Genomic DNA, 19,610 nt, shown 5'->3' on the forward strand with positions numbered 1-19,610 from the left:
TAGAGTGGTAAAATGAGAATAGAAAAGTTTGACAATGATGTCTAAATATTCTTTAACCACAGACTCAATCTATATGTTGATGACCAATGTTGATATTAATACAAAAGTATAAACATGAAATTGATTAATTGTTGGTGTTTAATACTACTTTCAGCACAATGGCTATATCATGTCAACCAGCTATCATTGGAGAAAGAAGCCTAGATACCAGTGGCGGATCCAGCCATTTGAAAAAGGGGGGTTCCCAACCAAGGACAAAGGGGGGGGTTCCAACTATATACCCCATTTAAATGCATTAATCGTCCAAAAAAAAGGGGGTTTCAAACCCCGGAACCCTCCCCCTGGATCCGCCACTGGATACTCAGAGAGAAACCTGATCAACCGTTAGCATTTAACTGGAAATGCTTGTCAATATAGGTCATAGTCAAACGCATCTGCCTCATTGTTGGTAGGTTATTGTATTTTGTGTTGAAGGCCATACCTTAACCAATAATGGTTTACTTTTATAAATTGTGACTTGGATGGAGAGTTGTCTCATTGGCACTCATACCACATCTTAATTCCTATATCTATAGATCACTCGTCCCAATCTGACATTGAATTTCCCTGTCTGATAAAAGATTACACAGAACAAAAGTGCATTTATAGCAGCTTGTTTTAGCGAAAAAAAACTGAGCATCTATGGGTCTACAAGACTCTGCAGTACATTGATGGACGTCAATAGATTTCAGATAAAACAGATAGTAGTGCATTGCAGCTAATCTATCATACTCTGCCTGTCTTTAATGAGATAATCAACTTTTAGTTGTATAGTAAATAACAATGATGATTAAAACCCTTAAATAATACAGGTTAGAGTTCAAGGCAAAACACAGTGTGAAAACAACAACACCAATTGATTGCTTGTGTCTTCTTTTTCTTTAAGATTACCTTACAAAGAAAATATGATTGACAGATATACAAATATCAACAATTCCCCTGTTTCTATTTCTGGCAAAAATTGATTGTTTTCTTTAAGATTAGCTTATACATGTACTTAAAAATGTTATTGACAGATATACAAATATTAACAAGTTATGAAATATGAAATAGGTTAAACATAGACTTAAAAAAAACAGTAACATGGTTCCAAAAATTCCCCAGTTTCTATTTCTGGCAGCAGTTGTCGATTGTAACTATAAATAGTTGATTTTGATTGAAAGTAATAGATGAAAGCCGATATTATCAGTTTATTAACCACAGAGAGGTAGATAATACAATTATAAATAGATCAAAACTGGCAGCAGACCGTAATCTGACCTGTATTATGTTTGGCTACTCTTCATGTTCAGAATGAGGTCAAGGACTCAATGACAATTTGTTTGTAAATAAAGAATCCTTAATCATATAGTAAAACAAAACAATACAATATAAATAGGTCATAATGGGCATATGAATATTTCAGTTCAACCTTAATTAACATAAACAAAAATTGGTAGCCCTGGTTAATATTTTGAAATTGTGTGAACATCAAAATCATTATTTAGATTTTAACTTTTATTAGAGTATATTCATAGTTGCAATAAAGTCACAATTGTATTAAAACTTTGCAGCTCTGATCTAATTAGTTTTCATTATCCAGAGGAAGTTTGTTTTGCTTGTACATTTGATAATTCTCACTCGGAGCTGGTTCTTAAGATAGAAGAATGGACACAACATACAGACCATAACCCAACAGAATATACTACCCCTCATCTTTCTTGATATAAACCCTAATTTGGTACATAAAAAACTAAAAATAAACCTCTATAGAAATATTCTGTCACCGAAATATCATATCTCATAGTGCTAGCCTAGTTACATTAAAAAAAAAAAAAAACAAGTAAAAAACACATTGAACGAGATCTGCATAAAGATTTATAAGACAGCCATTCAGCAGCACAAGCACATTTCACATCACCATCAACAATATATAGACACCTACATTTTTTAAAAAAGCCATGATATCTTAAACAACTATAGAATAAATTTCAGACAATTTTTAAAACACCTAATAACATCAACTAACTTTCCATGAAACCCAGAAATAGAGAAAACCACTGGCAATATTCCTGACTAAAGGCAGGTACATAAACATTCTCAAAATGAACAATTACCAGACTTTCGAACACTTAAAACAGTTTAACTGCATGAGAACAATGTTTTATATAATTAGACTATAACTTGAAACTTAACTGACAGAACTGCAGTAAAATACTATTAGTTACATAGTGTGTTAGTGACCTAATATGATATATACAGGGTCAGTAAATTCCATATGGGGTGAGAGCGAAGCTCGAACCCCATATGGAATTTACTTACCCTGTATATATCATTTTAGGTCACTAGCACACTATGTAACGAATTTATCTTACCGACTTTCTTTATTTGTTGAATTTAGACTAAAGTGGTCTTATTTGCTATCATAACACATCTTTTTATTTCTGTATTAAAGTGTCCAAATGTTCAATTTTAAGAACCTTCTTCAATTGGTCTGCACTAAAAAAACTTATGTTAACGATAAATATCTGTTATCAACAACCTTGATATAACAAAATTCAACAGAACTTTCAACACTTTTAAATAATCAAACAGTGCTTAAGTCGTAAATCCACTACTGACTGTGTATTGAAATAAGCCCCGCCTCCCTACTAACCTAATATGGAATATACACGGTCACCACGAGGTGGCTTTTAACCAATCATATTCCTAGAAATGTATAGGAGGTAAGATAAATCTTATTTCACCAACTGTAAATAAAATATAAACCAATTTTCTTCAGACAATCCTGTACTTTAAATTATGTTTTACACTGTGTGTGAGGTAACTTCACATAGATGTTTAATAGTTTAATTATTTCTGACTGTGATCAGACAAAAAGCCTCTAAACCTTAAATATAATCTCTGAACCTCACATGTGTAACTAAAAGCTTAAATGTTGTTTTAAGTTAGCAATTAGCAATTTCTTTATGTAATGAAGTAAATCTAATGAATTTATCCTGAAAAAGTTGTACACAATTAAAGAAAAATTGTATTTCGAGAACAGGAAGTTGTAGAAACTTGGGACCTTCACCAATAATCTTAAATGTATGTGACCTTCAATACACACCCAAGGTCAAAAGTCACAGAGTGCAAAATAAAATTACGCTGCAATTTCAAGCTTACATATTATGAAAACGATAAGACTTTGCTGCATACATACAGCGTATAAAATGTTCCTCTTGACGAGCTCTAAATTTTATATAATAAACCCAAAAATGTCCGACCGTCTGTTCAAAAGTTACAACGGGATGATTCTTAAAAGTCTAGTATTTTGTGTATATCTTTTTTAAGGTAACAGATATCAACCTACTATATACTTCAAAGATGATCATTAATTCAAGACCTTCAATTTGAGGTCAATGTCAGGTCATGATGCAATTTCACCTTAACCTTCGCATTATACTATGACCTTGACCTTCTGATATATGAAATGTCAAGTGGTCGTCCTGAGTTGAATGGTGATAGTCCCATGTCTCTACGACTTCCAGTTCTCAAGTTTGGTATTGCATCATATATTTGATGATTAATTGTGACCTTGGTGAACTTTGAAATTGTCCCAATTCTTTTTCTATAATGTTGTCCTTTAACTGTAGATCATTTACCATTTAACAGATTTGAGATATCTATTGTTGTTTTAGAGATAATGCAGTTTGAAATTTTGCGAGTGTATTTCTGAATCAACAACAGCTTACCACTTAAAATGTTTAAGAAATTTAAGATGTTAACATAGTTATATGTTTGACCAAATACCAAAAACATTCCATTGAAAAAAAAACACCAAAAAATCATTTTGAAATTATGTTTTGCATTGACTTTGTAAGTTTCATAACTTCTATTAATATAGTTGATATTGCATCATTTTTGGCACTTTGTCAAATAGGGTCATCTGATATATCAAATTGAAGGTCTCAATAAACTCTACTTTAAAGTCATAAGAAACCTCAAATAAAAAAAAATAAATAATGCATATGTTTTTTTATACCTCAATGGATAGTTTTTATTATAAAACTTATGTACATATACTTTTTTCTGAAGAAAATTCTTTAATTTATTCATATATAAAAGAAGTTTACTTTATTTTAATTGCTTCCTTCCAGGAATTCCCCCGACATATTTTCCGTATGCAAAGTGACCTCAGTGTGACCCATCTCGTAAAAACCCGGTGATCACAATACGCATGGATGTCCTTAAAATAAACTATTATCTTAATTTACATGTTAAACACGTGCTCACATTCCATGCTTTTTTGTTGATTTTTTGTCGATTGTTGACAAACAGGTGACAATCGTTAAACTTCGGCTTTAAAACACAAACTTTAATTACCTGCCATATTTTCACAACAACACTGACCGATTGAAAAAAAAATTGACGATTTTACGAAATTTACACGAAAAAAATGATAAATTCGTGCACAGAAGACTAAGTTAGTGATGTTTGTATGCATTGGTTCAAGAATTGGAAGAACATTATTTTACACCGATCACTCGTTTCTTATGACTTTAAAATGAAAATTTCAAACCTCTTTTTCATCCCAGGTGGAAGGGTGGGGTCATTTAGTGCAAACATTCAAATTTCTCAGATGGTAAGGTTGTTGCATATCAAATGAAACAACATAAAGCGTACATTTCAAATTTCAAATTGACGTCCCCCAAAAATTGGTTGGATGGGGTCATTGAGTGCAAAAAATCAATTTTCTTTTACGATAGGGTTGATGTATATAAAATGAAAGGTCATGATGTGTATATTTGAAATATCAAGTTCCCAACCTCCAAAAATTAGTTGGATGGGGTTATTAAGTGCAAAAATCAAACTTTCTAGAACATGACATTGTCGCATATCAAATGAAAGCTCATCTACCCTGTGTTACATATATCATACTTCCGACCTCAAAAATGTAGGCGGATGAGGTCAGTAAGTGTAAAAAAAGAAAAGTTTCAGAACGTATGCTTGTCGTATATCAAACGAAAGGTCGTACAAAGAACATTACGAAAACATCACTTTTACAGGAAAGACCTTTCAATTGTACATAATCATGAATTTCTACATTTCGTAAATTGTGAGATGTAGTTACTTTGTTTGAGTCACGTTTTGTGAGATGTGTCCAGGGGCGTAACTAGGCATTCAGTCAACTATAGGCACCAATCGGCAGGGGGTCTTGGAGCCCATCAGGTGCAGAACCCTGGTAGGGGGTTCAGGAGGGCTTCGCCCCCCGACGGAAAACGGTTTTGAGCGTTTTAGCTGCAAAATTTTATGTACAAAAATATTAAGTTTACTGGTTATTTAATCATGATAATTATAATATACATGATGAAAAGTTCGAAGAATTATGAATAATGTACCATAACATCTGACTGGTGAATTAAATAACGCAGTACAATCCGTAATATATAAAAAAAAAATATTTACAATATGCATTGCCCAAAGTAGATTAGTGTATCCCTTTAATTAAGCAGTACAAATAGCGCCATCCTTTTGGGTAGACATCAACCATCAATCTTTTAAATCTCAAACCTCCACTCTAGCCACTATGGCCACACAAACACATACAAACTGTGACCTTGCAGCTGACTATTATAAAAATATGACCCAATGCCTGGCTCTAGCGCACACAATAGCAGACGTTTTTGACCGCTACGACATGAAAATAATAAAGTCGTCTGCTGAAAAGGAACGACACACAAAGACTACAGTTTCCACCATTGAAGTGTATCAGATTATTGAAGGGAGAAGGATTCCTGAGAAGTTTCTTTCTATTACCAGCAGGCTCTCCCTAATTTCTTTCGATAGTTTTTTTTTCTTCAAATCTATGACAAATTCCCGATGAGTCCACCTTATAGTGCATGAGCTTTATACTTAGCCGGAACGTTCGTACATCCCGAAATTGACAAAGTTATTGTAGAAAATAATGTTAATGACTGTCGTAACTTGTTTAGCACTCAACAAAGGGCCAATACTCAAATGATAATTAATGCCTTATACTTTGACATAAAGTGAGATATCCATATATGTATAGTACACAATAAGTTGGTTAAATTAAATATATAATACAAGCGAGTTGTGGGTGCAGATGGGGAACTCGAGCAGAGTAAAGAATGGGCGAATATTTTTACCCATTCACCAACTATGTGTTTGATTTTCCCCAGCAATTTGATCACTGCTACTAGCTGTACATACTCTTACCGAATGCGACACAACTTCGTCTCTGTTTGGAGTAGGAAAGAAAACCGTCTACAAGACTTTGATGGACACGCACAATTATGTTAGGTGCAGAGCTTCGGGAGTACTGACAATGATGAAGCCCTTGTTTGTGCAAGAAAGTTATTTCATAGATGTTTGATCTGAAGAATGTATTAAAATAATTTCATCATGATATGAATAAAATGCTTGTCATGCTTGTCACTAGTAGAGATGTAGGTTCAATAAGGTTATCTCCCTGTGAAGCGGCAATATGGACCGCATCACACATTGCTTAACCCCCTATTTCGTCACCTTTAGAATACGGTTGGCGAAAATAAAAAAAATAAAAAAATTTAACGATGAAAATTTTAAACTTTGTATATAAACAAATGTCTTTCAATAACCTATGCAGTCAATTCCAAATATCAATATCTGTTCAGTTAAACAAATATGTACTGAATAAGCTACATGCACATGTAAATTGTTAGAAATATGGAGTTTAAACAAAACCAATAAAAATAACATAATAATTCTGTCTGCCCCAACCCCCTATGACAAACGATAAATTTCATAAATAAAGCCTACGAACTAAAATGTCTATCTTAGTGATGTACCTGCATCAATAAATATGTAAAATGATAATGCCATGTGAAACAAATATGAATAATTTGTAATTATAAAACAGTAAATCAAATGTATTTCAGTAAAAGTTAAATAATGAGACTATTCAAGGCAAATCACAACACCGATCTGCTACATACGAAGATTGAAACAATTACACCACATTAAGACAAAATGTTAAGGCTATCTACATTTTTAATAAATAAATTGTGTTAACCGTGGATGTGGCCGTGAACCTTATTTATAAGCTAGTTCAAAATCAATGTTTTTGTTGAGGGAATAGCTAACGACTGCGCGTTTTTTTTCTTCATTTATAAGGCCGGAAATAGGAACCGTTATATGAATTACGTACACTATTTACCCTTACATATAAACGTAAAAACAAACGAATCAAGAATTGTAGATGTTCAAAGTTCAAGGTACTAGAAGGAAATACGCAAATACTATATATACGCACTTTCATGTTGCTATATAAATACATGTAAGCGCGTATTCTTCGATATTGACATATTTCACGTTTTCAGTTTACATGTACTGAGTAACATCGTAGTCTGTTGAAATTGTAAGTACAAATGTATGTAATTGTATAGCGTTTTATCAACAAGGGACATTAAATTTCGATCTGTTTAAACATAGCAAATCTATTATTTTTACGATTTCCTTCAGATATAGTAGAATCAATAATTGATTTAAAAACTTATTTGAAAATAAACTCATCCCAGATAACAGGGTTGTATTTTTTTTTGTATTTTTGCTCCAGACGTGCGTTTCGTCAACAAAAGACTAATCAGTGACACTCGAATACAAATAAATGTTAAAAAGGCCAAATAAAGTACAAAATAATTTATTAGGATAATTTTTTTCATATTTTGGAACAAGATAGTAACGGAGATGGTTCAGTAAGACCCCTTTTTGGCCCCAAAATATAGCAGTTTTACAAAATTGTGAAAAAGTAATCTTTTAGCTATTTATTGGAAAATATAATGATTCTGCTACACAAATATGGGCTGTTTTTGACAATACAATGCACATATATCGGCTACTACATCATTAAGTCATGCTAAATTACTGAAATCTTCACAATTTTAGCATTTTAGTTAAATTTTAGACGGTTTCCGTATTAAATGAAAGTGGTCGCATTCGTGTTCATTCATAATATTGAAATGCAAGTTGTATTTGATGATAATACATAACATATATAAAGGTTGAGGATGAACATGGATGCGGCCACTTTCATTTTTGACAAAAACCATTTGAAAAGTGACGATGTTTTGCATATTTGATAGATTTTTCATATTTAAGCCTGAATTGGAGCGTTTTTAATGACTTTATCAGTTGAAATCTTTCACATAAACTAATTGAATCAATTAAAATAGACAATTAAGTGCTTAAAAAGTGTTCAAAATATTTCGTTAGATGAACCTGAAATTTGAGGCCAAAATCAGCCCTTACCGGACCTACTCCTTTAGGCAGCAACCATTTGATTTTCTGGGGGGGGGGGGGGGGGGGGGGGGGGGCTATGTTTTTTTTTGAAAAAAAAAGTTTGTTTCCAGTTTTTGGAGAAAAAAATAATTTGCTTTTGATTCTGAGAAAAAAAAAATGTTTGTTTCACCCTGAGCTGCCACTATATGTAATACTAAAATTGAAAGAAAAAAAATTGTTTTCGACTTGTCGCGATAAAAATAGATTGTTTTTCGCCACAGGATAAAAAAAAAATTGTCCAGAAAAAAAAACCATAGCACCCCCAGAAAATCAAATGGTTGCTGCCTTATAGTGATTCAAACTCGCAGATGCTCTAATCACACACCAATAACGGTCGCAAACAAGTTAAAAGAGCCAAATAAAGGACGAAGTTGAAGAGCCTTAAAAGTTCTGAGAGGTTTATGTGTGTTATATTGTTGACATTTATGAGATTTCTATCTTGTTATCCAATTATTCCATAGAGATGATGTTGACAACTCCCATATTTGTAAAATTTTATATTTAACTCCATATTTGCATTTGCATCTCAGCATATACAAAACACTTGCATGGATGCAATTACTTTGCAATTTTCTGCTGATAAATAATCATATTGTGGAGAGAAAGAATTTCAAGCTAAAAGAGGGACGAAAGATACCAGAGGGACAGTCAAACTCATAGATTGAAAATAAACTGACAACGCCATGGCTAAAAATCAACAAGAACTATCTTTAAAAAAAAATCCGAAGTATTTAAATTTGAGTATAATATGTTTAAAACTATCATTTCGATAACCTTCAGAAGCACAATGACTTAATGATGCAGGACCTCTTTAATTAAATCTCCATCTGAATGTAACTACAAGAAGGCGATTGCAGTGCACTTAAAACCTGCATAGTTTGACATAATTTGTCCTTGGTGGCAACGCCCGTTCACTACCTTCATCTTGACAGCATTTTGTCCAATCACAGAAAGGATTTTCGAGCATGCGTATTCTGTTGCCATAGTTAAGCGTCCTTAATTTCAAAGGGCACAAACCGAAACTATACCGACTAAGTCGGAAAAAGACAAACAGACAAATAATAGTACAGAAGACACAAAATAGAAAACCAACTAAAGACTAAGCAATATTAGAATGCTTGCACCACCAATTGATGGTTAATGTGAGAAAAAGCTGATGTATTAAGTTTTCCTTTTATATTACAAACACATGGATAAACATAACGGTTACCTTAGTTTTGTTTGTTTATTTTTCAGTTAAATTAAACATGGCTCGCCAAATGTTATTTTTTATTGTGATTTCCTGTTTGGTAGTTGTTTCCCTTGCCTGTAGTTCCTGGAACCAGAATAAACCGTGTAAGTGTGGATGTGAAAACGGGCATACTTACTGTAGGGACGGATGTAGAGGCAAACGCGATAGGATACAACAGAATGTTTGTTACAGAAATTGCGCATCTACTGTAAAAAGATGTTACAGTGGGTGCTACTTTGAGGGGTGCTAATGTATACTAATCTCATAACCCGTATGTTTCAACATTATTGTACACTGAACACGATGATGGTCTATATACGCAAAGGCATATTTGTTATTGTATGAAAAATTTAACTTGACTTTTATTGTATTTTGCTCTCATAATCTGTAATATGCTTCGTATACTTTGTAAAAATAAAAAAAATGAGATAATATTATAACTTAACTTTAAATTAATCACGTGTGTGCTGGTTGACGTGGCTCTGTACTTATAAAATGTATATAGATTTATTCAAACTCATACGCCGAAAATAAACTGACTTACAACGCCATGGCTAAAATAGACAAAAAGACAAATAGATAAACAACAGTACACTAAACACATTGTCAACACAGAAAATTACGACTGAGCAACACAAACCGGCCCCAGAAAACATTGGGGTGATCTCAGGTTTTCCAGAAGGGTAATAATATCCTGCTTCACAGTGGCACCTGTCGTGTTGTAAGAAAACCTATATTATTTGAGAGGCAACAATAGTTAAACGTTTAAGTTGGACCCCCTTTTTTTGGACGATCAATGCATCCCAAAAAAGTTAAAAAGGCCAAATAAAGTACGAAGTGGAAGAGCATTCGTGTCAACACATAACATGCGTCTGATTGTTTACCAACAAAACAAACCGGAGGTCCATGGAAGAGCCTTCACCATAGCTCTACACTTATACACATCGCACATAGAAATTACCGTAATTTTCCTAATCAGTATCGAAATAATTAATATTATTGTTTCAGTTCGACGGGTTCTAACAGAGAGACTTGAAAGCAGAGAAAAACTGTGTATCTTATAATCGGCATGACTTTATCAGATGACAATACTAATACTAAAATAAGGCTTGCGCATAGTTATATACTTTAATTCAGTCACGGACCCGTGATATCACGGGTGTGTTCTAGTGGTTTTAAAAAAATAGGAGTCAATTCAGTTTTGATTTTAAAATAAATTTAAATCCCGACATCCCGAAATTCGAAAAACATCCCGAAATCCTGAACTTAAAAAAATATCCCGGTCCCATCCTCCCTCCCCCGATGATTACAACTAGAATAATGCAGGTCAACATTTTTAATTCTAGCCCTCCCCTCCCCCATAAAATCAAATGGTACGTAGCATCCTTAGAGTTTTGACTTTTTGTACTTTATTTCATTTTATGTAAGACCTAGGCATTGGCAAGTAAAAAACAAAAACAGTTATCATGGTCCTTTGACCTTTCTGTTTCCATCCTTTTCTAACGTCCTGGTTTTCTGTTGGTAAATTTATTTCACTCTGAAATCTCCCTATTATGTCTCTTTAAAGATTCATTCATGGAAAATGAGAAACTTTAAGTGGATTAAAAGAATAAATGAATAACAATAGGTGTACAGCTGCTCTTAGCAATAATGTAATAAAAAACATTCTAATCATGATCTTTAAAAAGCTTGCATATTACAACATGATTTTAAAACGTAGCAATGAATCAGACCTTGAGTAAGAGTTATCTTTTCTTAGGTGTTCTGTACCCCCTTAACGTGGTAAGGCATTATATTCGTGGTATTTTAACCCTCACTATCGCTCGGGCAAAAATAATAACGAATAAAATGGCTACCCATGTTAAAACTACAATAAAGTATAGCTTGCACCTGATTCAATTATTTCTTCAATTTTAGCCTTTCATGTGAATCGTCTAGAACGTGATATTCATATGAAGATTTTGGTGAAATATCCGTGAAAGTTACGTAAATTTACAATATAATTAACGAGAAATGAGCTTCAATTGAAATGCAAATTTAAAGTAAAAAGGTGTGACTGTACATTCCTTATGATTAGCCGTTTCTCATTTTTGTCGACCCTGCGAGCTCGACATAGGGATAGTGATCCGGCGGCGGCGGCGTTAGCTAACTTTTTAAAAGCTTTATATTTTAGAAGGTGGAAGACCTGGATGCTTCATACTTTGTATATGGATGCCTCATGTTACGAAGTTTCTGTCAGTCACATGTCCAATGTCCTTGACCTCATTTTCATGGTTCAGTGACTACTTGAAAAAAAATTTAAGATTTTTTGTTATGTTAAATTCTCTCTTATTATAAGTTATAGGATAACTATATTTGGTATGTGTGTACCTTGCATGGTCCTCATGCCCGTCAGACAGTTTTCAGTTGACCTCTACCTCATTTCATGGATGAGTAAGCAAAGTTAAGCTTTAGTGGTCAAGTCCATATCTCAGATACTATAAGCAATAGGTCTAGTATATTCGGTGTATGGAAGGACTGTAAGGTGTACATGTTCAACTGGCAGGTGTCATCTGACCTTGACCTTATTTTCATGGTTCAGTGGATATAGGTAAGTTTTTGTGTTTATGTCTGTTTTTCTTATACTGTATGCAATAGGTCTACTATATTTGGTGTATGGAATGATTGTAAGGTCTACATGTCTAGCTGGCATTTGTCATCTGATCTTCACCTCATTTTCATGGTTCAGTGGTCAAATATAAGTTTTTTGAGTTTTGATCTTTTTCTAATACTATATGCAATAGGTCAACTATATTAAGTGTATGGAAATATTTTCTGATATATGGGTCAGTGGCGCAGTTTTTTTTTTTTACCTTGACCTCATTTTCACGGTTCGTTGCTCAGTGTTAAGTTTTTGTGTTTTGGTCTGTTTTTTTCTTAAATTATAAGCTATCGGTCAACCATATTTGATGTAGGGAAGAATTGTTAGCTGTACATGCCTGCCTGGCATGGTTCATTTGACCTTGACCTCATTTGCATGGTTCATTGGTCAATGGTTAGTTTTCTTGGTTAATGTGAAGTTTATGTGACAGTTGCAATAAAGCCTTATATTTAGGACTATCAAACTCTATCCATTTTGTAAGTATTAGTTGTTAAAGTCTGTTTTAGGTCAAACATGTAGAATTAGAAAAAAAAATGTCATCAGTACTGACAGTTTACCATTTATAAAAATTCTAAATTATATCATGCTATTCATTATTTACATATGTATCTTAAGGATGTTCGCTTGTCATGTTGTGTGTTTTTTTGTCAATTTTCGGATCCTCTGGTTTTATCCATTTGAATGCCTTAATTAATTTTGCCCATTGACTCCCATTTTTCTTTTTATAAATCTTTTACATGTATAATTATAAGCCATTTGTAAAAGTCTTATAACATTTTATTCCCTTTTTAATAGTTTGTCAATGATAAAGCTCTGAAAAATGAAGAGAGAACATTTCCCGCCAAAACTTCAATGGCTAATAGATTTCTATCTCGAAATCAAATGCTTTGACCCCTATATATTTTTTTTTGCTTTTTTGATACCTTAATTTATCCCCTATCAATATATTCTTGTGTTATGGAAAGCTATTTATTTTGAAACTGAGTAGTGAACTTCCTTAAGGAGGTAGACCTAGGTTAAGGGAAATAACTCTTAAAATCATCAGTATGTTTGTGTCAACCATTTTCAAAAATATATTCTAAGCTTCTAGGTTACATAGATTATTTTCAATCTGTTTCAGGTAAATGCTTAAAATACATTGATGAATTTGACTTTTACAAACGCTTAACTGATTTAAAGAGTTATCTCCCTGAACCAAGGTCTACCCCCTTAAATCATTAGAGGAAGGATAAACATATATTCTGCTGTTTTGAGCATGCAAGGCAATGACCAATCATTCATCTGATTTCAAAACATTTATTTGTAATAACATACTATAGATGGCCAACTCTGAAGATACAGTAGACTGGCAGGATGGCAAATCATTATCAGAAAGCATGCTATGTCTCTAATATTTAATTAACTGTGCATTTGTATTCAGATATCGCAGATCAAATTTATTCGTTCATTGTTTAATCATACGTTTTTTGATTGAGTTAAGTCTGCCAATTGATATTTTATCGTATATTTTTCTTTGTTGTGATGTTATGCTATTGTTTCAGAAAAGGGGAGAAGGTTTGGATCCATTAAAACGTTTAATCCCGCTGCAAATGTTTGCACCTGTCCTAAGTCAGGAATCTGATGTACAGTAGTTGTCGTTTGTTTATGTAATATATACGTGTTTCTCGTTTCTCGTTTTGTTTATATAGATTAGACCGTTGGTTTTCCCGTTTGAATGGTTTTACACTAGTAATTTTGGGGCCCTTTATAGCTTGTTGTTCGGTGTGAGCCAAGGCTCCGTGTTGAAGGCCGTACTTTAACCTATAATTGTTTACTTTTTAAATTGTTATTTGTATGGAGAGTTGTCTCATTGGCACTCACACCACATCTTCCTATATCTATATACATTTAGAGAAAGAAATTATGTGTGACGTCACTTTCCTTGTTGGATCAGATCAAACTGCTATCAAAGCGCACAAGATCATGCTGGCAAGCCGGAGCCCAGTTTTCTATACGATGTTTGAAGGTTCTTGTCCTGAAAAGGGAGAAATCAATGTACCAGATATCAATCCAGATATATATTCATAGCTTCATTAAAGTAAGATATCAGCAAGAAATTCTGCCCTTTATTCATATTTATTTTTCCTACAAAAGGAATACGTTAATTTTTACTTTATTATGGTCTCTCTCATTTGTTTTTGTGGTTAACTGGTATGGCCTGCGAATGTATTTGTTTCGAGCACCATTTATGAGTCTTGTATGGACAACATTTTGGTCTAAATTATTTATCCGAATGCTTTGATGAGTATTCACATTACACTTAAAGAGGTAGGGCCAACTTCCCCATGAATTTTTTCACAGAAGGGCCAATTTCACAAAGTTCAAAAAGAATAAAATTTACTTTAAAAAAAAATGCTTTGTGATCAATATTTCGATTTTTATATATCACGATATGCATGTGTGAAATTCAACCCTCAAAAAGGATGAAAGTCAAATATGCGAAACTCAGGTTGGAAAAAACAGGGAATCCCCAAGGAAGGACATTTCAAACCAAAAAAAAGTTCTGTTTTTATACGACCGCAACAAAAGTTTTGCGTCGTATAATGGTATCATGTCGTCGTTGTTGTCGTCGTCGTCGTCGTCGTCGTCGTCGTCGTCGTCGTCGTCGTCGTCGTCTGCGTTATCCGAAGACTCATTTAGTTTCCGGACACTAACTTTAGATTTAGAGAATGAATCTCTTTAAATTTTTACCGGAAGGTTCAATACCACTAAAGGAAGGTTGGGATTGTTTTTGGGGGTTATGGTCCCAATAGTTTAGGAATTAGCGGCCCAAAACGGGGCCCCAAAATAAGCATTTTTGTAGTTTTCAAACAATAACTTGTGTTTAAGTGGACGAATCTCTCTGAAATTATACCACAAGTTCCCATCCCATTTAGGGATAGTTAGTAATGACTTTGGGGGGTTATTGCTCAAAAAATTTTGGAATTAGGGACAGAAAAAGGGGTAAACAAGGTTTTTCTGGTCAATGGACCATTAAGACAATTTAAAAGCAGTGTAAGGGAGGTAATTAAAAAACAGATAACATACAATGTTTGGTATGGTCGGATTGACCTCCCTTACACTAATTGTAAATAATGTATAAAGAAATGTCAGGTTTTGGACTTATTGCAAAAAAAATGGTGGTGGTAGTAGTTTTCAATTTTTTCTTCCAATTTTCTCAAATTCCAAATTTTTGAAAAGTTTGAAGAAGAAATTTTTAATTGCACAATATTGCATAATAGATCTGTAAGATCTTGACATTTGTCACGGACACGAATAATATGAAACAATTCAATTGAGAAAACTAATTAGCTTATTTTTAACAGGTGTAACAGGTGTAACAGGCATGAACCAACAACAACCAACCGAACTACAGGCTTGGAAGATGCACATACAAAATGTGGCGGTGTTGTTTGTATAAGCGCTGAACCATACCCCTTAACTGGGACATTGGTGTTACTATTGCTTACTTTAATTGTTATTTAGATATGATTTTCTTTTAGATTTTTTACTGCCAGATGTATTTACACAGATAATCTTGAAATTGCTCTTGAAAATATTTCCGAAGCCCTTTATGTTGCCGAAAAATATTTGATTTCTACGATGAAAAATGAATGTACAAGTATGCTATCATCCTGTGCTGAAACATCAAATTCGGCAGTGGTTTTTAACATTGCGTCCAATTTTCACCTCGACACTATTAAAACCAAGAGCCTCCGTCATATTCAAAACAATGCAGGGGAATGTCTTATAACGCCAATCGCAATGACCATATCAAAGGAGTGTGCTGAAACTATCCTGAAATTTGATTGTATGTCTTGTTCTGAAACAAATATGTGCCGATTTCTTATAAATTGGGCAGGTCATCAATGTGAGATACAGCACAAAACAGTGTCCGGTGAAAACATGCGGGAAATAATAGGCTCAATGTTGTATTCGGTCCGGTTTCCTTTTATTGATAAAGAATATTTTGCAAAAGATATAGCTCATTCTGGGTTGCTAACTTCAGAAGAGGTAGTGAGTGTTTTTTCTTCCCACTATGGACAGAAGAATGAATTATTTACAGAGTCAGTCAGACATTCAAGAGTATTTAATAAATTTTACACTGTGTTACGCCATGGGCACATTAAAGGCAATTGGATTCCATACAAGGATATCATAAACTATGATGCTTTGAAATTTAAAATTAATAGGAACATCCAGCTCAAGTCATTGATATTATATGGTCCAGATGCCGATTTATCTAGCTCTGACAGAAAACTAACAGTAAAAATTCTAGATGACACCGGAAATGAAATATGCAGTCAGAACTATGAGAGGTTAAAACCAAAACCGAGGAAACACATCAATTACAAGAGAAAAAACACTGGAACAACAGGAACACCGAAGTGCAACGCCAACACACATAGAAACGGTAGAAACGAACTATTTGAAAACTACTGCCATGTTTCTGACTTGGTACAGGACATTTTAAGAAAATATGTTGGGTTGGACCTATAGTTTAATGCATTCAAAACCTCCTGCTTTATGACAATGTTAAAAATCATATCGCTTAAACACAACGTGACACCAAGGATCTTACTATACAAATTCTTGGGGACACTCACAGAAATACAGCGCAAACACACGCAAGAACATTCATGACATGTTGAAATTAATTATCATTGGTGATATCACGGTAGGTATAGTGTCCGGCTAGGATCGTGGTCCATTGTAATTTGTTTTCGAGTGTAGTTCGGGCTTTTTCGAGTGATAAAACATGCGATAAGTTCAATTAATTGCTATTTCGTAATTATAATAGTTTTTTACATTATCTTATATTGAATACTATACATGTTTTGATCAACAAAGAAGCACAATTTCCTTGTATTTAATAAAAAAAATCTGTGTTTATTAATGTCCGGGTTTTTTTCGAGAGCAACTGTGAAATCGTCTTGGTTTTTAAACAAATGGTCCGGGTTTTTACAGAAAATTTTAATAAGGAAAAAGGTGATGGTGTCCATAAGATTAACGGAGTGTCATTTTCAATCTTTCCTCCACATATTTCTAGGCAGTTTCTGCGTGAGGAGCACACTCCTGAATATGAAGTCTGTATAGTGTGAGCATGCACGAGCAGTACATATCAATTGAGATATGTAACAATACTGAATAGTTAAATGATACAAATTAAACTTGATGTTTATTACACTGATGCCTTTATTCCAAGAGTTTTTGGCACTGTATTGCAAAGTCAAATCATGTTAAATTTGAAACCTAACCGACATAACTCGTAGTCTTTAATCAACCATGCATAGGATGGCATTAAAAGTTTCGGTAGAATGCACCTTGTATAACAAACCCAGCACTATTTCATTTCATTAGATCAAATTCAACACAAGTCAGAGTTGTGTTTTAAAAGCATGTCAGATCATTTGTATTTATATGTAAACTAATATATAACAATACTTGAATCGAATTCGTATTTTAACAGCAAACAATAGATGGCATATGAACTGTTTTGGCCACATTAGTTGAGACATGTTTTTTTAATCATCTATAAACGTTCTTGCAACTTCCCTGTAATGTAAATTTGTATAGAAAAGATATCCTGTGTATTTTAAACAATTTTGGTTCTATTTTGACTCAGATGAACTATGAAAGGCATATCTTTCGTTTCCAGCGCTTAGAACTATATAGATCATCTACATCTTTCAATTAACTATCTTTACTTGCTACTCTTATTTCATTGTTAAGGTAGCACAATACAAAGATTTGTTCACTCCCAATCAGACAACTTTAAACTGATGTAATTCATTTCATCCTTCTTTATATTTCATAACTGAGGTACCAAAAGAAAGAAGAAAGATTAATCTTTCAAATTGTGATAATTTCATTATGACATAATTATTACATAATCAATAATTATGTAATAAGTTGCTATATTGTGATGTCCACACTTGAATGAATTTAGCTTCTTTGTTCTTCATAGCATCCCAAAATATTTTATAGATTCTTGTACAACACAGCTTGACCTCCAAAACTGTGTCTCAGATTTCCAAAAAGATCAATAGAACAAATTTTATACCACATTGAATTTAGTGATCTCTTATGAATTGATGTTGCAAACTTCATTGAAGATTTATGAGAGAATGAAATACAATAGGAAAAATATGAGACACAGTTTTGGAGGTCAAACTGTGTTGTGCAAGAATCTATAAAATATTTTGGGATGCTATGAATAACAAAGAAGCTAAATTCATTCAAGTATGGACATCACAATATAGCAACTAATTACATAATAATTGATTATGTAATAATTATGTCATAATGAAATTATCACAATTTGAAAGATTAATCTTTCTTCTTTCTTTTGGTACCTCAGTTATGAAATATAAAGAAGGATGAAATGAATTACATCAGTTTAAAGATGTCTGATTGGGGATGAAAAATCTTTGTATTGTGCTACCTTAAGACAGCGTTCATTCTACTATACCAGAAAAATAGTAAATTCCAACTAATTTTAACGACTGTTGCGAGTAGAAAATAAAGAAAACATCAACTATCAAAATGTGTAAACTATATGGAAATTTACTATGAAAATACATCAAAAGTTTTTAAAAACAGTAAGAAAATCGGGAAAAGAAATTACCGCAATTTTTGGCGTAAAGTCACAGTGAGCAAGCAATAATTGATTTATTTTAATGCAGACTCAGTTAAATAATATGTTATGAACATAAGTGACACTTCTGATTTAAAATTCATTTAGAAAACAAGAGAGCACATGCTGAAATGTCTCACCTTCTTTACTAACCATTGATTTTATGTTGATAGTCCAACATGTAAAGTTTTACTACAAGTACCACACAAATTTAATATGATCCAACAAAATGAGGTCAAGGTCAGATAAACCAAACAAGATATACATGTACACCTTACAATCATTCAACAAACCAAACATAGTTGACCTATTGATTATAGTTCCTAAGAAGTCTTAATCAAGAAAACTTGACATTGACCAATGAACCATGGAAATGAGGTCAAGGTCAGATGAACCATGCCAAACAGACATGTACACCTTACAATCAATCTATGCATTAAATATAGTATCTAAGAAGCAAACTTAATAATGAAAACTTAAAATTGAACAATGAACCATGAAAATGAGGTCAAGTTCAGATGATACCTGCAAGACAGACATATACACCTTACAATCCTTCCATTAAACAAGTATAGTTGATCTATTGCTTATAGTTAAAGAAAGACAGTCCAAAACACAAAAACTTAACACTGAAAAAATTAACCTTGAAAATGAGGTCAAGGTCAATTAATATGTGAGACTGACATTTGCATCATACAAATTTTCCATACACCAAATATAGTTGACCTATTGGTGATGAACCA

General features: G+C 33.2%; 1 long non-coding RNA gene across 1 annotated transcript; it reads left to right on the forward strand.

Annotated features, from left to right (window-relative positions):
• Nucleotides 1-7,300: 7,300 nt before the first annotated feature.
• LOC139500733 (uncharacterized) lies at nucleotides 7,301-10,008 on the forward strand. Its single transcript, XR_011658343.1, has 2 exons — nucleotides 7,301-7,420; nucleotides 9,577-10,008. It is a non-coding gene; the product is annotated as an uncharacterized lncRNA (long non-coding RNA).
• The last annotated feature ends 9,602 nt before the right edge of the window (nucleotides 10,009-19,610 follow it).

The sequence above is a fragment of the Mytilus edulis genome, chromosome 13 (assembly GCF_963676685.1).
Source record: "Mytilus edulis chromosome 13, xbMytEdul2.2, whole genome shotgun sequence".
Classification (NCBI taxonomy): domain Eukaryota; kingdom Metazoa; phylum Mollusca; class Bivalvia; order Mytilida; family Mytilidae; genus Mytilus; species Mytilus edulis.